At 39.6% G+C, this 26,170-nt stretch overlaps 1 protein-coding gene across 1 annotated transcript in view; it reads left to right on the top strand.

Moving 5' to 3' along the window:
• Window positions 1–26,170, top strand: part of LMLN2 (leishmanolysin like peptidase 2) — a 457,833-nt gene that overhangs the window by 351,566 nt on the left and 80,097 nt on the right. The window lies entirely within an intron of this gene.

Genomic DNA, 26,170 nt, shown 5'->3' with positions numbered 1-26,170 from the left:
CCTAATTCTCTAACAAATTCAGGTTCCCTTAACAAGTGTAAGCAGGGGTATGGGAGGTGAAAACATTTACAAGCAGGAGCCTAGGAGATGAACCATTTACAGGCTGCCTGTGTCCATTAGAGACATAGATGCCAAACCAGGGATGCATTTCCAATTGTCCAAGTTACACTTGAATTAAGTTAGGGATGAACTCTGCTTACCATGGATAGGGAACCTGTTCCAGAAAAGGGGTAGTCTCTAGGATACATACCTGTCTCTCCAGCAGGTCCTATTCATGTCACAGGCAAGATTTAAGTAATTAGAACAGGTAATTCTGCTGCTGTTTGTTTTGCGGATATACAGGAGGTCCATCAGAGTGGGGTCTGAGAATGCCTTGTATGGCAGGAATAGATTTCCCTCAACAGCCTGTAGGAGGCAGAATACAGGGATAGGGCCTTGAGGTGGTCTGCACAGGACATATTACTTACACTCTGTATTCTTTTAGTGAGAAGCCTCTGTAGACGTTCCAACTGTTGGAAATGCCTGGTTAGGTACATACCATTGGGGGCACTGTACTCAATGATATGTCTGATGAATGCTGAATACAACAGAACAATGACTTCCTTGGACCTGGCTGCCATACCTTTGTTTACAAGTTTCACAACACAGAATGATTTCCTCAGTACTGTAGACACATGATGGTCAAAGGCTAGATTACTTTCTGTGTGTCCCCAAATCCCTGACTATTGGATCATCTCGTAGAGTGTGTTGTCAATATGAGAGTTGCCAGGGATGGATGACTTCCCAAAGGATACTATTGTGCATTTCTTGACATTTAGTTTTAGTCCATGATACTGGCACCAGTTATTTGTCTGTGACAGCCCTTGCTGGATAAAATAGATTCTACGATTGCTTGTAATTTGCAATCCTCTGCAGATTTAGTTAGCCAGAGGCCATTGACATTGGCATTGACTTCAGAGAAGTAAATGCCAAAAATGAGTGGTCCCAGGACCAATCTCTGAGGGAATCTGCTTGTGACTAGCCTCTTTATAGAGGTGTAATCCCCAATTCTAACTCCCTTGGTCCTGTATGTGTGCCAGCTGGCTATCCATCAAGTGACACAAGGATTTGTATCTAACCTCTTAAGTTTGTCAACAATGCCTGAGAGAAGAGTTGTGTTAAATGCCTTGGCCAGCTCAAGGTAGGAAGTGTAAACTATTTTGCCCTCATCCATTGCTTTGGTGACCTTCTCAAAAGAAGTCCACCAGGTTAAGCAGGCATGACTTGCCTCTGATGAAATCAAATTGGGTTGGGTCAAGTGTCTGGAGGTTTCCTATGACATTATTTATATTTTTCATGATAATTTTTTTCATGGCTTTGCATATGAGACAAGTGAGACTTATGGAGCTGTAGTTTCCATGGTCTGTAGATGGCCCGCATTTGTGCAGAGGGATGGCTGTTGTGGTTTTCCATTCATAAGGCACAAAGCCTGTTTGGAGGGTACAGTTAAACAGCGATTCCAGAGCACCTAATAGATCATGTTTCATGCTATTTAGAAAACATCCTGGAGTACTGTCTAGGCCCACTGATGCTGTGTTCTTGACTTTAGAGAGAATATTAAGGATCTGTTCCCTAGTGATAGCAGGGGGAGTTATATTTGATGGTATTTCCTGATATGATGGGGGGAAGAGGGGTAAAGTTGGAGCCGAATTTGTTGGCCAGTAGGTTTGCTATATCTTCTGGCTCAGTATAGGTGGCTCCATTTACACTGAGCTCTGCACACAATTGTGCATTGCTTTGAGTCTGCAGGCATAGCTAAAGAATGCCTTGTGGTTGTCCTTGGCCTGGGAAAACAAATTCACCTCAAATTTGGCTTTGGTAGACTTTATCTGTCTTCAGAGTTGTTTTTTTAGTTTGATGAGAGTACTTTTACCCTGCTGGGTTCTGCACCTCCTAATTTGTGCCATGGTTTTCTTCTGTTATACAGCCTATTGATTTTGTGATTCCACCAGGGTGACTTGTTTTTTGATTAGTTGTATATTTCTTCCTTGTGGATACAGCTGCCTCTATGCAGGTATTAACATGCTTGTATAGGGTTTCTGTGAAAAGTTCTGTGCAGGCAGCAGTGTTCTCAGGGTTTAAGAGGACCAGAAATTTTGTCAGATTATCATTTAATAGCAGGAAGTTAGCCTTATAGTTCCTGAATATTCCATGGTTAGCTGGGATTCCAGGTTTTTATTCCACATGCTGAGGAATAAAAGGAAAGCAACTATACACCAACAATCAACAAATACACAGCATGGAAAGTGAAATGAAATTGTAATGGAGCCACTGAAGGGAGTACAGGTTAGTTTTAACCTGCATCCCAAAGTTCTTGTTGGACACTACCTCATCCTTCTCAACCTGTTCTCTAGCAAATAATGCTAAAAAATAGTCAACCACCAAAGCTCCAGCTATTATCATATAACAACATTCTAGCTAATTATAAGAAACGTGCTGCTACAAATAAAATGCAAGTAAATTTTCCTGACAGGGTATAGTGCTCCTAAGTAATAAATATGCTGCCTTAACTTTCTGTCATACAGCAATTCAGAGCACTGGGTTAAAGGATACAACAGCAATGTCGTGAAGGCCTAACGATGAGAAGAAATCAACAAATACTTAAATATGTAATACAACTTCATTAGTAGTAACACCACAAAGTATATATCACAAGATGAGCTGCTCTAATAAAGCAGTCACTAAACTAACGGGGAATATTATTTGTAAAGGAGTTGTGCAGTGGTTAGTGCTGTTGTCTCACCAGCAAGAGGTCCTTTGGTTCGATTCTTAGCTGGGGTGCCTTCTGAGTGGAGTCTGCATGATCACCTGGGTTTCTCCTCTGGGTGGTCTGGTTTCCTCCCACACTGCAAAGACATGCATTCTCGCCGCGTCTCTGCTGAAAATGGGCTCTGTCCCAGTCGGACTTTCCTGATAAACAAATATTGTCAATTTCATATACAAGTGTATATATGTTGATACCAGTGCTGTACACTCACAAAAGCCAGTAAAAACAGAAACACAGTATTGTGGAGAACAAAACAAGTCACAACAACATCTGGGCACCTACTATAAGCACCGTGAATCACAAGAAAACTTTAATTAAATACCATACAAAGACTAACAAGCTAGATACACTATAATTCCATTCATACTGCTTATTTGTCCAATCACATTTTTGGTCTTTTCCTTATAAAGTTTATGGTAAATCACTGGCAAATCACTGAGGATTGGTGTCACTAAATAATGACATACATTTCAGTTCCAAACTTCATACCCATCAGAAAATGCATGCCAACACAAATTGTGTTATTCCAGCTACTTTCTAAGTTTGTAAGACAATATTTAAAATCTGTCCCTGTTTTTGAACTTTGTCCCTCCATTTTGTAGGCTTTGTCCAGATTTCTTTTTCTAACAGTTTGAGAGGTATGGTTCCACTCCAAATTTGAAACATGCAGTACAATGAATGTAAACATCATAGTACAAAGATATATATCAAGTGTAACATTTGTACTTAGCCCTCCATAAAATTAATAAAGCATTTTCCAAGGAGGGTTCATGTACATATATGTGTATACACACACACACACACACACACACACACACACACACACACACACACACACACAGAGAGAGAGGGAGAGACACTAACCCTGAAATGCTACAGGGAAATTCTCTGAGATAACTGCTATCTCAAAATGATTATATATTAAACCAAAATTGTACATCAGTGTTCACACAAAGTGTCAAACCATAGTGTACTGATTTTATGCTCTCAAAATGACCAATACACATGCACGCATGCACATATACAGATTCCTGCTAGTCTGCTGAATTACACTTTAGTTGAATAAAACTGGACACACCATTTTTTTGTTACATTCCTGTTTTATTAACTTTTTCCCCTAATTCATGTGATGTATGAGAGGTTGGTAGATGAGTGTTATTGTGCTGCATGGGGGGGGTTGTTAGAAAAATATATAATAGTAATATGCATGTTTAGTGCATTCGAGGTTTAAAATGGTTAATACATTTATTCTGTTCACACTGCATGAATCTGCACAGATATTAGAAACTTAACAAAAAGCATTTCATTTCTGCTAATGTCATGAAACTTAACAAAGAGATATTCATTTCTGCTTATGCTATGAGAAAGTATGCAGTTGCTAGAAGCATTGATAAAGAAAACAATAGATGCTTGAAAGTATAAACCATAGTCAGCATTACTTGTACTAAAGCTAGAAATGTACCTTGAATCCAGACAAAATGTAATATGTATTAGAACAGTACAATTGAAGAATTGAAAAGTTAAAATGGGCTAAAATAAGCCCAAGGCCAGGTTGTTTTTCTCAAAATGTTTTTCAAGCTAGCAAATAATCTAACCTAGTCAGCAATAAGTCTAGTAACATTTTCTATAAAACATACAGAAAGCTGTGTCTAACTACGTCAGCAATAGAATAGTAACATTTTCTGTGTAACAGGAAGAAAACTGTATAAGAATAATATACTAATCACCAGTAATTCAGACAAACCTTGTGCCTACATGCTTTGTCTCCTTGCTGCAAGTAATAAAGGGTGCCTTGCTTGAACCTAATGTGAACTGGTCTTTGAAGTTTTTTCCTTTGACAGAGCTTAATGCATGTAAAGTGGCGGTTTTACTTGCATTTGAGGGTGGTTTTAGTAAATATGTTTGAAATGCCAGTATAGGCAATCATACAATAGTGTAAGTTAGGAAAATTGATCCTTTTATTGCACAGAGTCAGTGTATATGCTTGTAGGGAGGTGGGAGGGGCACAGGCAGATACAAAAACACTTGTTCTTGTCATTTTGATGGATTTAGAGTCAATGTTTATTTTTCAATGTATTGGTTCACAGTTTTTTTTGCCTTTTACTGCTGTGACATAAACCCATTTTATAAATATAATATATATGCTGTAGTGATATGACATTTCTTTATCGGGGATAACCCGACTAGGTAAGAAATACCTGTTTTAAACAATTGCATGGGGAGAAAAGCTCTAGAGAGTAAATATACTTAAACAAAAGCATTCTAATAATGTAATATATAATATATAGGATACAAAAATGAAAAATGAGGTATAACTTATATGATAAATGAATACAACAGTCACAATTAATGTAATAAAAATAGTCAATTATACTAAGACAAATTAAAAAAAGGAAGATAAGGGAGCATGAGACATTAGGGGAAAAAAGCAGGAAGGTAAGGAGAACAGTAGATGGGGTCAGAGAAGGTATAGGAGGTTGAAGGATTATAAGGAGCAGTGAGTAAATGAGTACTGGACATACCTCTCAATTGTCCAGATTTTTGTCTCATATTTTGGGTCTGTTCCTCATAAAATATGTAGTTTTCTGGATTTTTGTGGCAAATCAGTACATATTGAAAGTACTAAATAATGACAGGCGTTTGAGTTTCAGACTTCATATACTTCAGAAAATGCATGGTAATAGAAGACCTTTTATTCTGGCAATTTCTAAGTTTGTAAGAGCAATATTTATTTATTTATTTGCAGTTTGTTAACCGGGAAAGTCCATTGGGCTGAAAATGAGCCTGTTTTCAATGGATGCCTGAGGAGGAAAGCTCCATATACAAATAGTATAAAGCTAATATCAACAAAGTTAACAAATACAATACAATTTTCAAAAAACTACTAAAACACAATAACATATAAGACAGAATAATAACATTTGAGCAAGGTTTTAAATTTATCAGTAATCCACAGTAATGGTGTTCTGATGAAGTCTGTATTTACAGATGAAAGCGCTTAACTGTTATTTTTGTGTCTGTTCGTGATTGGAATAAATTGTGCTTTACTTGACCGGGTCCAGTTACACTCGTATTGATTCACATAGCTGAGACAGTTTTGTCTCATTCATTGTTATTTCTACATTTGAGCAAGGTGTTGTAACAAAGCACTGAATGAAATTAAAACACAAGTGTTTTGGAGTACACAAGTATAATTTGGAGTACAAGCATATGTGCACTCATAGTTTGATGAGGTGAGAGGTAGGAAGAATTAGAGGAGAGTAGAACAGTGAGAGGTGAATAGATTGAGTTATGAGAAAGGAAAAAAGGGGGAGGGCGTGAAAATTCAATGAAGGGAGTCGGTAGGTTGAGTTTTGAGAAAGGAAAAAAAAAGGATGGGGGAGAAATGGGTGAGATGAGCATTCCCAGTGAGAAGAGAGATGGGAATGAAGCATGGTCTTGAAGGCGGAGTGGTTCTGGGTGATTCAAATGTGGGGGGGGGGTAGAAGTGAATTCCATAGACGAGCAAGGGAAAAAGACAGGAGAAATTGCCCTGGTGTGCGTAATGGTTTGCACACTTTGAGGAGGTTCTGGTTACTGGACCTGAGTATTCTGTCAGGATGATGCAAGGTGAATATGGAGGAGAGGGAAGGGCAGTTAGTGGGTTTAAAATGAGTTTGTGAGCAGTTATCAGTTGAATATAAGAGATAGTGGGGGAGTTCCAGCCAGTTCAAGCAGTGGAGGGCATCACAGCGGTGGGAGGAGGATTTGGTCCCGGTAGCAAACTTAAGAGATTTTATTGTAGCATGATGACAGTTTTGACTTCAGGGAGGATTGAAGGTTGGTGAGGAGAGGGGCTCCATACAAGAGAGAGAGAGGGGATGAGGTAGGAAATAGAGAGTAAATGTTTGGATGAGGGAGTGAGATAACGGCTGTGATGATACATCATTCCGAGCTTTTGGTGTTTTCTTAATACTAGTTTGTATATGAATGTCAAACTTAAAAAGTTCATCAATGATAACACCTAGAAGTTTTGTATGGGAGATGATTTCAATGGGAATCTTATTCTGACTGACTATGGAGAAGGAATTTTTATTGTTAGAAGTGTTTTTAGATGGGGTCAAGATTATGATTTTTGTTTTGGATGCATTGAGAGCAAGGTGATTTTTCAGCATCCAAGACTCGGTACAAGAGAAGGCATCTTGTGTTAGTTGTTTGAGTTTGGGGAGGGATTAATTATGGTGAAATCGTCTGCGTATTGGACAAGTTTAGTATTAGGAATACACTAATGAAAATTATTAATGAAGATGTTAAAAAGTAAGGGACCTAGTATTGAGCCTTGTGGGACTCCTGCTGGGGTGTGAAGGAAGGAAGAGGTACTATTGTTCCACTTGATGGCTTGTTATCTATTAGAAAGGTAACTGGAAAACCAGTTAATAGAGGGAGGAGATTGAGAAGAGAGAGCTTGGAAAAGAGAAGGTTGTGGGAAACAGTACTGAACACCTTTGATAAGTCTAGGAGAAGGGTATATACAATGTTGTCAAAATCATGGGTGTGGCTGATGATGTCAAGAAAGGACAGAAGGGCAGTGGTAGTACAATGTCCAGGTCTAAATCCATGTTGAGTAAGGGGAAAGCAGTTGACTGTCTAAGGAGGTAAGGAAGGAGTTGCAAGTGTATGCATTTTTCAAGGACTTTTGAGATAGGGGACAGGATGGCTATAGGATGAAAGTTGGAGATTTCAGTATTGTTTCCTCCTTTGTGGAGGGGAATGATGACTGCTTTCTTCCAGAGGAGGGGTACATAGGATTCTTGGATTGAATGGTTGATAAGTATGGTGATGGGAAGAGCTATGCCATCGGCAGCTAGCTTGAGAAAGTTAGATGGAAGGTTGTCTAGGGCATGAGAGCATGGTTTTAGTTTTAGTAGAAGTTTTGTTATGGTGTGTAGAAAGACAGATGGCATGGTAAAGGGGGGAGATGAGTAGTGTTTATGTCAGTTGTGCTAGAGTTGAGGGTGTGGGATGAGGGTGGATTAGAAGTGTTATTGGAGAATGATGTGGTGAGCTTGGCTATTGAATCAATAAAGAAGGAGTTGAATTGGGTAGCTAAGATGAGATCTGGAGAGTTAGGGTCAGGGCAGGGATTGTCTTTTTTTGCCAGGAGAGAGGAGAACAGATATACTGTTCCAAAATTTTTGGGGGGGTTGGATCTATGATTGTTTTGAAGCTTGGAGTAGTAGGACTTTTGGTCTGAAGCTATTTGTTTTTTCACTTTATTACGAAGTTGCTTATATTCAGTAAGGGTGTTAGGTGTTTTGGATTTTTGGTAATGCTTCCAAGATTTGTCTCAGAGATGCGTGTGTGTAATACAGTTGATTTAGTTAGCCAAGGGGTGGCTTTGGTTTTGATTCTTTTAGTTCTGGGGGGAGCAAAGCTATCTAGTAGGTTATTGAATGTAGTACTGAAGTATGGAACAGCATCGTCAAGAGGGAGGGTTTTTACAGGGTTCCAATTAAAATGTTTTATTGAGTCAGAGAAAGCTTGAGGGTTGAAGTTTTTAGGATACAAGTTGTGATGTAGTTGTGATGAAGATATCAAGAAGAATGTTTCTAGTAAAGAGTAGAGAGTCATTGTAATAATAAAGGTGAGGAGAAATACAAGTTGAGAGGTGAGATTCTTTTTAGGCATAATTGAAGTTATATGATAGAGAGGGAAGTAAGAAAAGTCAGGTAGTCTGGTAAGATGGAGTTGGCAGTACAGGAGGAAAGGTAGACATATTAATGGTAGAGTATGTGTAGGTTTGATATGCATGGTAGTGTAAGGTTACAGTATACAGTGAGAAAATGCAGAGAGGAGAAGGAATTAGCAGAAGGTAAAGTGGTGTGTAGTCTTGGTAGTAAGAATGGGGAAGGAAGGAAGGTAAGAATAGGAAAGGGGAGGGTTCTGGGTAGTGGAAGCAGGAGGGGTTAGTGGATGAGGAGGTGGGTGGTGACTGTTCAGATAGGCTTAATGCTAGAGTGGGTGTGGTTTGGGGGTTATAAGTGTAGAGGCACTGGGGATAGGGTTGGGGAATGGAGTGAGCCTGGAGGGTGAATGGAGCAGGCACAGCTGAGATGGAGGAAGGAGCAGAAGAAATCAACAAAAACAATCAGTGATGCAGGCACTCTCCAGCACTCAAAGGTACTGACAAGTTCGGAGGTATGTTATTATGAGTTAAGGTTTGGTCTAATTCAATCTAATTCAAGGAGGCTTGCAACAGATGTGACAATTGAGCAAATAAAAAAATGGGAAAGGACAACAGGCCCAAGAGCTGCAAGGAGCAGGGAACTAGATTGCTGCAAAAAGGGAGGTGACTATGCAGACAGAGAGCCAAGCAAGGTATGTGCAATTAAAACAAACTATCAGTTGCTCTGAATTCACATCTAAAATGTTAGCCCTTCTTGTGCTACTAATGCTTTTTTTCCTTTAAAAAGTAGTGAAAGCCATTTTAATTTTACCAGTTGAATGTCCTAATACATTGTCTGAGGGCGGTGAGTGAGTCAGCTATTGTTAACTCAGAGACAGGCTGGGAGGGTAGTGGGGATAAATCACATAGAAGAAAAAAACAGATGGGTAAATGTTTCTTTAGAGACTGGAAGGGCTAGAATTACAGTTTAGTGTGGAGTGTTTTTACAGACTTGAAGGGTAGAAATCAGAATGTTTTTCCATGGGGGTAGGCTAAAATCCCTGCTACTGGCTCATGCATTTATGTTCAGTACATTAAGAATTACAGCAAAAAACACAGCGTACTAATGCCTTTTGTATGATAATGGCACATACAATTTCAGTTCTGCAAGGTTCTTCACTACAGTTTTAAGTCCCACTGGCTTTACTTACGTTAGTGGTGTTATTTGCCACAGGATAGGTGCCGCGAATTCTATGAGACACAGCTGGCTTGGGGATGAGAATAAAGAAAGTAAAAGATGGTAGTGAACAGTGAGCAGTTGTAAAGTTCCACAGCTTTAACACCCCAAAAAATTCAAACACTTTAGAGAACAGTAGACAATTGTGCAATACCACAACATTAATAACCAAAAAATAAACCGTTTAGAGTATTAATCACAGTATAGTAGTACAGATGTAATTAAATAATCTAATTATAGCAATAGTTAGATCTTTGTTTTATGGCAAATACTGCACTCGTGTATCACTGCACACGCTAGCTACATGTTTCTCAACAGGTAACTGAACTTTCTATCTCAAAGCCCTAGTCTGGATGAACTAAACAGTATGTTTAGCACTGTAATAAATAGACTCTGTTTCAAGCCATATGTTTAATTTTACATCAAATGCAGTTATGTAGCCATGAAAAGATACCTCTTACATGCAAGTGAAACAAATAGATAGTTTTGCAATGTAAATGATTAGCCAACAACACTGGCCATAGGTTTAAAGTTGAATCAAGCACAAGGGCTTAAAAATGTAGACAAAAATAACCTCTCTTACTAAATAAGCACTAAACTGGTTCGAATAACAATGCATCAAGAGCCTCTGGAACCAGCCAAATGTTTAAAGTGGTAACAGACCCAGTTGCTTATACATGTAGTAAGATTAGCTTCTAGTACAAGCCACAGGTTTAGGACAACCTACAAAAAACAGTTGCTAAGCCAGAGAAAGCAGCAGATAATGGTTACACTGCAGAGTTCATAAAATAATACACAATCAGTTGTATAACATGTACTTACAGATAAACTTGCCATGAGACCAGAAGGGAGGGATTCCTAATTTAAAGATGGCTCCTGTTGTTTCTGGGACTGAAATAAGGTTACACAAAACATGAAGTAGGGAGGAGCCAGAAGTGAACTAGATTGTTGCAAAAAAGGGAGGTGACTATGCACATAGCGAGCCAAGCAAGGTATGTGCAATTAAAACATAAATTATTAGTTGCTCTGAAGTCACATCTAAAATGTTAGCCCATCTTGTGTTACTAATGCTTTTTTTCCATTTAAAAAGCAGTGAGAGCCCTTTTAATTTTACCAGTTTGATGTCCTAAGACATTACCTTGTCTGAGGGCTGTGAGTGAGTCAGCTATTGTTAACTCAGCGACAGACTGGGAGGGTAATGGGGATAAACCACACAGAAGAAATAAAAAAAAAGATGGGTTAATGTTTGTTTAGAGACTGTGAGAGCTAGAATTACAGTTTAGTGTAGAGTGTTTTACAGACTTTAAGGGTAGAAATCAGAATGTTTTGCATGGTGGGGGGGGGGGCTGAAATCCCTGCTGCTGGCTCATGCATTTATGTTCAGTACATTAAGGATTACAGCAAAAAACACAACCTACTAATGCCTTTTGTATGATAATGGCATATGCATTTAAGATGTTCATCGTGTTTCACTGCTGCAGTCATTACACTCGGGTTATCCTGCTGGCAGGCGACCTGCAGTCGGCCCGAGTTCCAAAGTCTAGGTCCAGCGTCGGTTGCTGTCGCCTGCTCCCTGACATCAGTGCGCCAGGGGTATAAAAGATGCAACCGACCCCATTTTCTTCAGTCTTTCTTACCGCGCGGTGCCCGAAGCAGAAGCAGTTCACAAGTGCCGGTCGGCCGACTCCTGAGATTTTTGAAATAGAGTTTCAGAACCGAAGTCTTCAATAAAGCTAAGTACCCCGTTGGGGAAACTTTTTCTTGCTCCAGACCGATGTCAGTAAAAGTTAACAATTGTATTTCTTGTGGGAAGCAAATACCTCATAAGGACTTTCACTCTTACTGTATTCCTTGCCTAGACCCTGACCACAACGTTACTAGTTGTCGGTTTTGTGCTAGATTCAACAAACACACTATTTAAACGTCGGTTTGATTTTGCATTTCATTACTTTGGCCGAAGGTTTAACTATGTAATGCCGTTGGAACAACCGACGACTGGAATTCATAAAAAACGCAAAGACAAGGAAAAGGACAGGCATCCGAGGTCCAAAACCGATGACGAAGCCTCTTCTAGGCCAGTCGCCGGTTCTCAGTGAGGTGCTTTCGCAGCCCCTGACACCCGCTACCTCAGAGCCACAGGACGTATCCGACTCCCACATGGAGACAACTAGGCCTCTGGATTCTCAAGGTATTGGGCATATGGAAAATATTCCCTCAGATGGGTCCGGAGCCGCTGTGCAGGCATCGGCTTCTGAGGGTGTTTTCAGACCTTCACAGCTTACTATTAAATCCTCTGCAGCAGCCAAAGTACAGTCAAAGACACCATTAAAGACAAAGAAACAAGTACAGCATTCTCCTGGACATTCAACCATGCCAAAGAAACAGATGCTTAAAATGGCCAAAGACTTAATTACTTTGATCAGGGGTTCCCATCCCCCTCCTGGTAAAAGGCCTAGGCAAGACACTGACTATGATTCCTCTGACCAGGTTTCTATTTCCTCTGATTCCTCTTCAGATCAGGGCTGTTCTCTTCCTCCCTTTGAGGACTCTGATGCTGAAGAATCTATACCTTCAGCCTCTCCACCTGAGGATTAGTATTTTGGGGAAACTCTGCGCACCATAAGGGAACATTTCCACTGGGACAGCCAGGATTATTCAGAATCCAAGAAAAGGCTCAGAGATTTTCTTTTACTGCCTCAGCACAGGCCCCTGGCTATCTCCCCTGTGCTTGATATAGTTGATGATGTTTTCTCTGAATCCAGTCTGTCTCCTGATTCTTTACCCCCTGTACCAGTCAAGCCAGTCAGATATTACAGGGTCCCTGACTCTCATAAATTTCTTTATAAAAACCCTGCTGCTGACCCTGAAACAATTTCTCAGGGTCCCAAGGGGGTTAAGGCTTCCACTGCTAAACACCCTGTTTCCTCTGATAGGGATTCTAGAGCTCTGGACAGATGGGGGGAAAAAGGTTTACAGTTCTGCTACTTTAGCTGTAAGGGCTTTAAACTGCCAGTTTCACATGCTTAAATATCAACAGTACCTCATGTCTTTGTTAAAACAGAAAATGCTTACAAATTCAGAGAATCCTGACAATAAGGAAATGCAGACATTATTGCATGCAGCTGAACAAGTGGGAAAGCATACTCTGCAATGTGGTTTTGATTCATTAGAGACTTCTTGCAGAGCCGCAGTTACAGGCTCTGTCATTCAAAGGCATGCTTTGTTGAAAGAACCAAGTTTACCTGAACATGTTAAAGTGAAATTATTGGATGCTCCATTACAGCATGATATTTTGTTTGGTGTTAAGGCAGAAGAGGTGTTAAAAAAAATGGAGGATAAAGCAAAATCTATGCAGACAGTAAAGGATTTCTTACAGTTTCAACCACCTAGGTTTAGTAGAAACTGGCCTTCAAAAAATTGGTCCTTTCAGGTGTCAGACAGGCCACAAAGAGGAAGATACAGACTCCCAAGAGGCAGATCTCAGCCACAGGGCTCCTACAGACCTAAACAATGGGGTGCTTCTGCACCCAAAGGAGAAGACAAATCACAACCTTATAGGAAACAGTCCCAATGACTTTCCTCTACAAAAGCCAAGCACTTACCTTTTGGCAGCACCCCTAGGGGGAAAGCTAGCACATTTCGCACAAAATTGGCACATAATCACCCAGGACAAATGGGTACTGAATATAGTTTCTTAGGGTTACAGGTTCCACTTTCACACTCTTCCAAAATCAAAAGGTATGCCGGACCTGCCACAAAACCAATGGGCAGAGGCACAAAAGGAAATTGCTGCTCTCATGGACATGGGAGCTATCCAAAGAGTACCACAGCAAGAACAGGGACAAGGATTCTACTCAAGACTCTTCCTGGTACCCAGAAAGGACAAAGCCTGGAGACCAATACTGGACTTGTCAATCCTAAATACTTTCCTGGATGTTCCAAAATTCAAAATGTTAACACTGCAGCAACTTCTACCCATGCTGGGCAAGAAGAATTGGCTGGTTACTTTGGACCTCAAAGAGGCATACCTGCATGTCCCAATCAGACAATATTGCAGAAGATACCTCAGATTCATAGCTGGCTCAATGCATTACCAATTCTCTGCACTGCCCTTTAGCTTATCTACTGTGCCCAGGGTCTTCACAAAATGCCTGGCACCAGTACTTGCATTTTGCAGACAAAGAGGAATTCAGATATATCCCTACTTGGACGACTGCCTTATTCAAGCAGAGAGCAAGGATTTTCTACTAAAGCATCTGGCATTTGTAAAAAGATTATTAATTTGCCTAGGGTAAACAGTAAATGAAAATAAATCATACTAGTGCCCTCTCAAGAGATAATATTCCTGGGTGCAAGCTTAAATACAACTGCCCAGATGGATTATCTCACGCCAGACAAACAAAGTTAATTGACTCATTACTTTCAAATAATGGCAACAAAGACCCAGCTTCCTGCAAGAAAAATTCTGCAGGCCCTGGGTTTCATGGCTTCCTGCATTCTACTCATTCCATATGCAAGACTGCATATGAGGAAACTACAAAGGTATCTAAAAAGTGTTTGGACTCAGCCCTGAAACAATAGTGACTATAATTCCCTGTCTACAACAGGAGTTTCGATGGTGGTCCAGGGCCTGTCACCACAGCAAGGGACAGCCCTTTACCTTACCACTGCCAGGCAGACAATAACAACGGATGCATCGGATTATGCCTGGGGGGCACATATGGCAGGAAAATCTATTCAGGGCACGTGGCCCAAGGAACAAATGCATCTTCACATCAATCAAAAAGAGATGTTAGCTGTACAGAATGCCCTGACAGCCTTCAAGGATCTACTACATCCAGGACAACCATTACTAAAGACGGACAACACCACAGTTATGTGGTACATAAACAAGCAAGGGGGCACACATTCCTAGCCCCTCTGCAGGCAAGCCATGACTCTGTGGAGCACAGCACTGACCTATCAAGTACATCTGCAGGCACAATTCCTGCCAGGAAAGAAAAATACACTGGCAGATGAACTAAGCAGAAATCTCATAGATCTGCACGAATGGAAACTAAATCCACAGGTCTTCAGCATGATAACAAGGAAATGGGGATGCCCGGACATAGATCTTTTTGCCTCCCCTCACAACTGCCAACTACAGAAATCCTGCACAAGAACTTATCACTAACAAGCATGGAAAGTGGATGCTCTTTCATTCAGCTGGACATCCCTGACAGTTTATGCTTTCCCTCCACTGCCTCTTCTTCTCAAGGTACTCCTAAAAGTCAGACAAGAGAAGCCAGAAATGATCCTGATTGCCTCAGACTGGCCACGCCAGCACTGGTAACCCAATCCTAAAGAGCTTGTCTCGAGGCCCAGCCTGGCCTTTACCTCAAATTCCTCATCTTCTGACTCAACAAAACAATCAGATTCTACACAGTCAACTCAGAACCTTAAATCTGGCTGCATGGCAGATAATTTAGCCACTCAGACCACTCCTCTCTCTAAAGCTGTTATGGATGTCATTTTAGAAGCCAGGAGGCCCAGCACTAGGAAATCTTATGCAGAAAAATGGAAGAGATTCTGTGCTTGGAACCAGGCACAAGGACTCGAACCGCTTGTTCCAAATATACCTCAGATTTTACAATACCTAACTGAGATGCTGGACAAAGGCCTATCCTTTTCATCTGTTAAAATCCATGCCTCTGCCATTTCACCTCATTACAATATGGAACCTCCTATTTTTTCACATCCACTGCTAAGGCAGTACCTCAGAGGGGCAAGAAACATAAGATCCCCAAGGAGAGCACCAATACCTACTTGGGACCTCAATTTTGTATTAGAAAAGCTCACACTACCTCCTTTTGAGCCAGCCAACACAGCTGATATAAAATTCTTATCATGAAAAGCTGCTCTGCTCCTAGCAATAACTTCAGTAAGAAGAGTCTCAGAGTTACAGGCATTAATGGCAGTGGAACCTTTCATCATTTTTCATCAGGACAGGGTCTCTCTAAAGACGAACCCAACATTTATGCCAAAGGTGGTTTCCAGTGTGGCTCTTAACCAAACCATTCATTTGCCAACTTTTTATCCAAATCCTCAGAATAAAGGGGAGAGACTTCTGCACACTTTAGATATACACAGACAGCTATGATTCTTCTTGGACAAAACAAAAGCTTTCAGAAAAACTGAGCAACTGTTTGTAGCTTATGCTGCAGGATCACAAGGAAAGCCTATCTCAAAGCAGACAATTTCAAAATGGATAGGACACTGCATTTGCTTCTGCTATGCACAACATGGCAAATCAGTGCCTAAGGGCATAAGGCCACATTCTACCAGAGCAGCAGCCACTTCAGCAGCCTTTCTCAGAGGAGTACCAACCAAAGACATTTTAGAAGCTGCAGCCTAGAGTTCAGTGCACACTTTCACTAAGCACTACCACTTACCTCTCTACTCTAAATCCAGAGCAGGCTTTGCCACTGCAGTTCTGCAGGGTCTGGTAGCCTCTCCTAATCCTATTTAGGCCCAGCCACCCAACCTCAGCTTTGGGATTCAACCCAAGTGTAATGACTGCAACAGTGAAACACGATGAACATAGTACAGTTGTGTACCTACCATAACTGTAGATGTTCAAGTGTATTCACTGTTGCAGTCCAGGTTACCCACCCACCATCCCCCTTTCTCTTTGCTGGGTCCTTTTTGTACTTCTCAACTCTCTACAACCTATGTGATGTATTTGCTTGTAGATGAAGGAAATGTTATTTTGGTACATGCATGTTTTTGACATAATTTTTTACAGCCTTTCCTTTTTGGGGCCACCTGACATCTGGGGCAAGAAAAACTGAAGAAAATGGCGTCGGTTGCATCTTTTATACCCCTGGCACACTGACGTCAGGGAAGAGGTGACAGCAACTGACGCCAGACCTAGACTTCGGAACTCGGGCCGACTGCGGGTCGCCTGCCAGCAGGATAACCTGAGTGTAATGACTGCAACAGTGAATACACTCGAACATCTACATTTATGGTAGGTACACAACTGTATTTTCTGCAAGGTTCTTCAGTACAGTTGGAAGTCCCACTGGCTTTACTTACGTTAGTGGTATTATTTGCCACAGGATAGGTGCCGCAATTTCTATGAGACACAGCTGGCTTGGGGAGATAAACATGCCATGAGACCAGCAGGGGAGGATTCCTAGTTTAAAAATTGTCCCTATTTTGGGGGCTTTCCCCCCATTATTTTTGTCGTTGTCCAGATTTTTGTGCTAACTAGTTGAGAGCTATGGTACTGGATTATAGCACACTTGAAAGTGAGGAGAAAGTTGGGGGGTGACAAAGAAACAAACATACAAAATAAGTATATGATGGCAGGAGGGAACAGAGGAGTGGGGAGTAGTAGAAACAGTGACAGAAGAAGGAGGATTGAGAGTAGCAGAAAGTGAAAAGGAAAAGTGAAGTAGAGAAGATGAGAAAGAATAAAATCGGGAATGATAAGAAGATAACGAGGATATCTTTATCTGTTCAAGCTGGAATGTCATCAGGTTTTATTACCATTTTAACTGTTAGAAGAATTTGCATTCTTCTTCTTTTAAAACAACAAAATGCTTTCTTACATTAAAATTCTTATAATGATACAGCAAATGATTACCGTTTGCTCTCTCTTTTTTATGTACGGTTTCTGCTTATTTATTCGGTCTTTAGTTAGAACAGTATTGCATCATATTCTTGTATTATATCATTTCTGCAACTTGTAGTCTTCCACAAAACAATAATAGTCTTAAATAACCATTTTCCTGTCGTAATCAACTTACAATCAAAGTTTATTTTTCAAGATATGAATATTTTTAGTAATCTATTCTCTACAGAGTGGCCTCGGTATTCAACTGTAGTGCTACTAACGTAGCAAAAGGACTTCTTACCAATATTCTAAGAAAAAAAGAGAAAAGCTTTCCTCTAAACTCACCACTGTACAAGCATAGGCATGTTTGCTAGAGTACCCAGGAACAAACAGCCCTGATAATAATCAGAGATTCAGCCTGGCAGCAATGGGAAAAGACCCTACCAAAGAATCAAGAGATAAGCTTCCTAATACTAAGAACTCTTGCTAAGGAAAAAAAAGTCACTCACCATCATACCCTCATTCTATAGTTAGAACAAAGACATAAGGAAAGCCAAAACATTTTTGGAAATAAGTTTGCCAGATGACAGGAGAGACCACAAATAAAAACAATACGACAATTACATCACTTCATCTTCAGACCCGGTTCTTCTTCATGAATTATTTCATTTGTCCCAATCAGACATCCATACCTGCAGTCCTTCCACCAGACCACCTACCCTCTAAACTATATCTCCAACTCTAACTTAAAGATATAAAAATAAATGGTTTGTGTTAGATATAATCCTAGTAGACAGTCATCCATGTGCAAATGGCCTCCTGTTGTGGTCCATTAAAATGACCATTGAACACATACACTCCATGATATATTTGTAATGGCTATCTTACCACCAAGCCAAAGCCTAGCATATAGAAACAAGCAACAGTACACCTTCTCCCAAAAATCTCCATGACAGCTTCTACCAGTGACTTTAGGCATATCTCCACACTGCCAATTCCAGCTAAAATTCTAGAAAATATAGTTTATAGATCAGCTGTCTCATGTATTCAGTAATATACCCTGCCCTCCCCTCATCAACATAGATTTTATTTTGACAGGTGTAGTTACTTCCAAGTGCACCTTAACTGACAATATTTTCTGTAATATAGATAAATGTAGTCTGACAGAAGCAATTTTTATAAAATAAAACTTTGTCTTGCTTAACTACAAACTGCTTTTTAATTAATTCACATCATCATGTATTGGCCACAGTGCACTGCGATTGTTCAGTAATTACCTGTTGGCCAGAGTCTTTTCAGTTAAAATGAATTCAGTCTTCAGATGCACAGTTATGAAAGGGAGTCCCTCAGAGTTCTATTTTAGCCACTCTCTTTTCCTGTATTCATCAACATGCTTGCTAATGACCTTCCTAAACTCCCTGTACTCCTTGTAATGTTTTGGCTTCTAGGACTAAGCATGACCATCTGCCTCTCCTTTCCCTCTACCATAGCAAACCAGTTTACCCTCCAAACTAGGGCTGCCAACCTGAAAATATATCTGAAAGAGCATTCAACCATCTTCCTGGGAGAGACAGATGAGGCAACCTGACCCTGCACCATCTGATGTTGACTATGTAGATTCTTTTGTATGTCCTAAGACTCCCAAGGGAAGGGGCATGCAATAATACAAACACATACCCTTGAGCAATCACAGCCATGATTCACTGATGCTTGCCCTCCCCACAGTGTGCACACATGCTTGCAAGACACTAATGCTGATCTTCAGCATCCATTAGAGGCATCACTATTATGCCACAAAAAACATGTAGCCTCACCTGATATAGGTGAGATGGCCATTGGCCACACAAGTCTACCCTCCTGGTCAGCTCTGCATATTCCCACATCACTAGGTGGTCCTGGGTTGCTAGCATTAAAGGTAGACACCCTGGTTTAACTCCATTGGGCTGGTCCAAACTATGTATTATACTGGATGCAGATGATGTGGTAGTCTATAACTCCAACCTTTCCCCTCTTGTAAGAAACAACTGGACTCCGAACTCACTTGTATCTCCAAATGGATTCAAAAATACATTTTCTAAACACAAAGAAAAAAGGATTATGCTTTTTGGAACATAAGAAATATTTTCCTCTGTTCTCCAATCCTGGCAATTCCTTTACAACAATAAAACACTACATGAAATAAACAATTCTATCTGGTATCTAGGCCTTTTCTTAGAAGATCACTTATACTTTCAACACAATTCCATGTTAATGAATCTACAAAAATTAATCACGTCTTCCAGGCAAAAACGTATCTCACGTTCTCTCCTCTGAAAGCAGAGCTGTTATTTTACGAGGAATTCTTCTGTCACGGTTATAATAAGATCTGTCGATATGCTCTTCTAATAGAACATCATTTCCCTACAACATATACACCATCACATTTGTAGATTCATAACCATAACCCCTAAAACAGAACATCAGTGTCTTACTCTTAAAAAAGCAAAACAGCTACCAATGTAACAATGTTCCAAATTATTACTGGGGGGTTCATGTTTACAAACTCTAAAACAAAATTCTTCTACCGTCTTCTCTTGTTGCCTAACATTTATTACCTCAGTACACTTCAGTTCCATCCCTAGAAATTCCACAAACAAATCTTCAAAGCAGCAAGCACAGTTTTCATTACCTTGATCCTCAGCTATAGGAATTATTCCAAACCTACTTGAATGATATTCAATCATACCTTAAACTCCATCCACAACTTAAAAAAGCTCCTTAGGAAAGAAGCCACGTGCTCTTGTTTCTCCACCCTAGGTATTACAGAACTAACAATTACCTTATTCTACCTCTCTTATACATATCTCCTAAGCTTACATACTTAATTCTAATAGCAGGGGCACCAGAAGCTGTTGAAGACTGGGGGGGGGGGGGTGAGAAGGGCACTTAGTGATCTAAAAGGGGCAATATTTTAAAACTATTTACTACCACAACATAGGTTCACTTGGAAGACATTTTAAGCTTAGCCAATTTTCCTTTTGGTGCTTGAATTAACATTTCCTGATTGGTTTTACCTATCCCATGGCCGATAATTGTATATTAGCCCTAGTGAGAATAAATGTGATCATACTATAGATAATTTGAGGGGACCCATGTAAGGGATGCAGCATTTAGGAACTGCCTCTATCCATTAGTGGCAAAAGGGGCAATCCTGGAGTACATTTTCTATTACCCATCCTTAGTTGCATTTGAATATGGACAGGGATGAGCTTTGTTTTACTTGAATGGATAGTCTGTTCTGGAACAATGGTAGCCTTTGTGATATATGTCCATCTCTCCACAACATTCAGTTTAGATACCTGGACTGAGTATTTCTGATGCCATTTGACTTGCTGATGTTCAGTATGTCCATCTGTATTATGTCGGAGGATGATTTGTATGCCAGACACATCAGCTCTAAGCACTCTGTAGGATACTGAGTATAGTGATAAATCTTTGAGGTGGTCCATGCAAGACCTATTGTTTAGGACTTGTATCCCTTTAGCAAGGTATCTCTGTGGGTATTCCAATTGTTGCATGGGTCTGGACAGATACATGCCAAAGTTGGCATTATGCAAAATGATTGACCTAATGAGGGCTCTGTAAAGGAGGACAATAACATCTCTAGATCTAGTCACAATCAATTTGTTTATAAGCTGTGCAATATAGAAAGACTTTCTTATTACTCTGGGCACATGTTGGTCAAAGATTAGATCATTGTACACACAAGTTCCCAAATTCCAAACAACTTGGTCAGTTCTCAGGGGGCATTGTCAATTTGGCAGCTCCCTGGATTAGATGACTTCCCAAAGGATACCATAATGTATTTCTTGGAGTTTAGTTTCAGTTCATGATTCTGGCACCAGTTATTGTTTGGGACAAACCTTCCTGAATGATGGTTAAGTCATTTGGGGATTCAATAACTGCTCCTAGTTTGCAGTCATCTCAAACTTAGTCAGCCAAAGCCCTTTGGTATTTCCTTTTACTTTTGAGATGTATATATCAAACACAAAAAGCCTCAGCACCAAACCCTGGGGGACTCCGTTGGTGACTGGTCTCTTTCCCTATTTTGATCTCCTGCATCCTGTGAGCAAGCATACATGTTTGCGTTCTTTGATTCACCTTCCTGATTGTATTAAATTATATTCCTTGTATAATACAGCACTACTTGTTAGAATGTATTTTAAATTTGAAGTTTGGAACCATCTTCTAGTAAGCAATGAGACAAAATGTATAACGCAATAATGAAAAAACTACCCATTTCAGAAAATTTCAACCATAAAAGGCCACTCGCACTTCTGTCATTACAATCCACCAGTATCAGTAAATATGCAAAATCTCTGCAGAAGTAAGTCATCTAAATAATTCCACATTAAAGGGATTTGTAACTAATGAAGAGGTTGCTGCTAGCAAACAACTTTATATTTCATTGTTTCATCTACAAAAAAGTGCATGTTTCCCTTGAAGAATAAATTGCCTATGCTACATTAAAAAAATGATAAACTAGTAATTTTGCAATGGGGAATGGATGGCAAACTGATGACAGGTTCATAGTTACTAGGTAACTCCTCCAAAGGAGAACATTCATAGGAGTGCAGCATTCACTCCCTTTAAAGTACAACACAGTACAGTATCAGCGATCCATCTGCATACTGTGGGAGTAGAACCCACAGCCTTCTGCATCAAAAGCAAGTATACTACTGTTGTGCTACTAACAGTGCAAACAAATGAGCATAAGTAGCACTTAACTTCTCTTCCTCTGAAGCTGTCAGCTCCTTGTAAATTCCACTTGACACTCAATAAATCTCTCAATTTCGTAGCACAAGAAATCTGGAAAAAGCCAAAATTTATTTTGGCAGGGGAAAATGCCCAAAACCAGGGACACATTTTAAATATTGCTTGTATAATCTTAGAAAGTTGCTAAAATAAAGTGTTTTGTGTTACCATGTGTTTCCTGAAAGATAGAAAAACTGAAACTTAAAGGGCTATCATTATTTAGTGAATTAAGTTCTCACTGATTTGACAGAAAACCACAAATTTTAAGAGGAACAGACCAAAAGTATGAGCCAAATATTCTGTGAAAATCTGGACAGTTGAGAGCAATGGACTCAACTCCCTGAATCACAAATGTTGGTATGGGTAGAGAATTCATGCTCTTGTTTGAGACTGAGTAACACTAACCACCAGGTACACCTAACTGGGACATTTTGCGCACACACACACACACACACACACACACACACACACACACACACACACACACACACACACACACACTCTGGAGCAGCATAACTCCTGTGAATAAAAGAACAAAACTTTCCTGACTGGCATGACTCTGGCTTTGGCAGCACCAACGGAACAGCGGCAGCATAATTCCTGTAACACAGAGCAATAAGAGAACAGGAACAGCTAATTTAGTTTAACTTCCGCATGTGAATCCACGTTAACGTGAAAACTCCACTTCATTAATTTTTCCAGACAGGTCTTTCAGCTGTAAAAGTGGGGGGGGGGCTCCCCCTCCCCATGGGTCTATAGCTCCGGCGCCCATGTCTAATAGTCAACATTCAGTCCCCCCTAGTACTTGCAAATTCTCTACTTTACCTTTCCCTACTTAACCTCAACCTTTCACCTTTTTTTTCTCTTTTCCTCACATTTTCTAATATATTTCTTCTAACTCTGCCTTTTCCACTTCTAACTATTGCTTTCTCTCTCTCCACATCACATCATATCTATGTAAATATTGTTATTCCTTTATAAATATTTTATTTACTATTATACAATGGTAGCTCATTAGTATTCAATCACATCATATCTATGTAAATATTTTTATCCCTTTATATATATTTGATTTAAGCAATAACCCACGCCTGGGTGTGGGTAATGCTGCATTTTCCCACTATTGGTGTGGTTTGGTCATGAGGGCGAAGTGGGTTATTGCTATCATACTATGACATTATTTAAGAAAAAAAATACTTACTTTTCTTAAATAATGGCATTGTATAATGCCTCTGTGCTGCCCTTCTGCAGCTGTCCGGTATCCTGGAGCAGTTCTGATGTACTGTGCATGCGTATGCTTACACAGTACATCAGAGCTGTGTGTAGAGGAAGCAACAGAGAAAGGAAGATCTTCGTTGCTTTTTTAAAGTTATCTTGCTATGTTAAACGAGTTTAACATAGCGAGATAGCTTTAAAAAAAAGCAACAGAGAAAGGAAGATCTCCGTTCCCTTTCTTAAAGCTGTCTCGCTTTTAACATAGCGAGACAGCTTTAAAAAAAGGAACGGAGAAAGAAAGATCTCCGTTGCTTTTTTTTAAGATATCTTTTTAAGATATCTCGCTATGTTAAACTCGTTTAAAAAAGTAAAGAGTTATACTAATGGAATAAGTCCAGGCGACCAGACCTTTTTCCATCAGTATAAGTCTGATTTACAAAGGGCACGCTGACCAATCAGCGTGCACATTTTGGAATATTAATGGGGGGGGGGGTCATTGTATAATTCCTATTCTGTAATGGTAGCTCATTGGTATTCAAAAACATGCATGCTGATTGGTTAGCCCAACAAGTGTGCCCATTGTAAAATTAGGCATATACCAATAGAAAAAAGTCCAATCGCTCCAGCCAGACTTTCTTCTATTAGTAGATACATTTGATAGAGTATCTTGCTAAACTAAACTGTATTTTTCAACAAATGTTTGCTCTGAAAGATAGAATAGGAACATGACATTAGCAGTCTTACATTTTCTTCTACAGCGCTACAGAGTACCAAATCAGAAGTAAAATATGCACTTCAAAGTAGCATGAGGTATTATAAAACAGCAAATAAATACAGAACATAACTAATTTTCAGTAACTTAATGAATATACACTTGGATTCCTTTATTTACCTGCACATTCAACAATCCTATTTTTGACAATATTTTACATTGTGTTCATCACCAATAATTTAAACTTTAGACTTCAAACTGAAATGCAGTTGTAGTTAGTTTCCCCTACTCTCAAGCTACATACTTTCTGTTATTTAAATGAATGCATTCTTTGTTAATCAACAGAATTCTGTTAAGTCTTCAGCCCTTCAGCATATATATTAATATATTTTAAGCCTAGCATGTTTCCTTAGAAGGTTCAAAATCTGAATTCTACTTTCTTTGAATACTGGCTTTCATACCTATCAACCTCTTGGTGCAAAAAGTCTGGACAAAGCCTAAAGGCCCCAAAATAGGGACAGATTCTAAGTATTGCTCTTATAAACTTAGTTGCTGGAATAACACGATTTGTGTTATATTATGCCTTTTCTGAAGGATATAAAGTCAGAACCTCAAAGGTATTCATTATTCAGGGACTTCAATCCTCAGTGATTTGACAGAAAATCAGAAATTGTATGAAGAACAGACCAAAAATATGAGGCAAAAATCTTCAGTTGAGAGGTATGCTGACATTTCCTCTATTTTATTTTTATTTTTAATGTCCTTACCATATCTGCCCTCCATCACCAGAGGCCTAAAAGAGAGATGACCTATCAGTCCTTAAATTAATTGCAACATATGGTAAGTATCTTCAACTAAATCAGCAGTAAAATAAGTTTGTCTACAAAGTAGAAACAGGGGAAACTTAATTCTAAACTGAAAATAACAGAAAATACCAATTTGGTGGACTGAAGGTTTGAGTTAGAAATTCCAGGGTGACATTTTGAAGTCCTTAAAACTGCCTAAGTTAACTGAAACTGAAAGAGGAAGTCTATTGCTGACTGCAGGTAGGAAGTAACTGGGGACACTAGCTCTGATTTTAAAATTTGTTTCAGGGGTATGTAGTAGTAATCTGGTTAAGTCCTGGCAGTGCTTTTGATGTAGCCATTTGTGAGTAAACACACACACTTTATGCAATATTCCATTTTTGAATGTCATTCAATTTTTCTTGTTTAATAAAATATAGTGATGTGCGAGATTCCTCAGTTCTAAGGTACCGTACATGAATTTTGTTATGAGAAGTGCTTATGGTAGCACTTCCCTAATTTCTGGCCTTAGAAAAAAAAAGGGTACTTACGTATTATTGCAACCAGATTTTCACAGTGATGCTGGTTGCTTCTCGTTGTGTCAAGTGGCACCAAGAAAGCATTAAAAAGCTCAGAAACATGTTTTCTTTAATGTTTTGTGTTTTTAGGAATATTTATCAGTTAAAAGGCTGAAAAAATAAGGTTTGAAAATAGGTTTCCCCTTTACCGCCAGCATCTCATATCAGTTAAACAAGTCCCATTCTACATCAAATGCATTAAGCAATCCACATCTTCTGAGCTTCCTACATAGAAAAACAGTACAACAGCGACTGAGCAATCTATATCTTCTGAGCTTTCTACACATACCGAAAAACATTACAACAGGGACTTAGCAATCCACATCTGTTGAGCCGTAACACATAGGAAAATCAATGACATTCAGTCAGCCTTTACCATGAGAACAGAAGCATCACAACATAAAAGCAAAGCAGTACTACTTCTTACAAACGTTCATAAATCCTTTCCTATTTTTCCTGACAAGCTTCTATTCTAAAGTTTCTTTAGAACTGTTTGTAAAGCTATAAGAAATAAAGAGTTTACCTAACATAAATTGCATGTGTCCCATTTCTTCTTTTCACCAATACATCCAAACAGAACAAGGTAAAGCTGAAAAACAATCTTTTCCACACAAGGACAGCACTAAAAGTAATCCGTTCCACAATACGAAAGCAGCTAATCCATTTGAACTATGCGTGTGTATAACATCATACTCTAACTCTCACACTCCTTTCAGGCTAGCATACCTATACACGCAACCACTGCGATTGCTGAATTCAGCGCTTGACATCATTACAGCAAGCTACCCACAAATCCTAA

This window comes from Protopterus annectens, chromosome 16.part0 (genome assembly GCF_019279795.1).
Source record: "Protopterus annectens isolate FY-2018-M chromosome 16.part0, PAN1.0, whole genome shotgun sequence".
NCBI lineage: Eukaryota > Metazoa > Chordata > Ceratodontiformes > Protopteridae > Protopterus > Protopterus annectens.
This window is presented reverse-complemented; position numbering and strand designations above follow the sequence as displayed.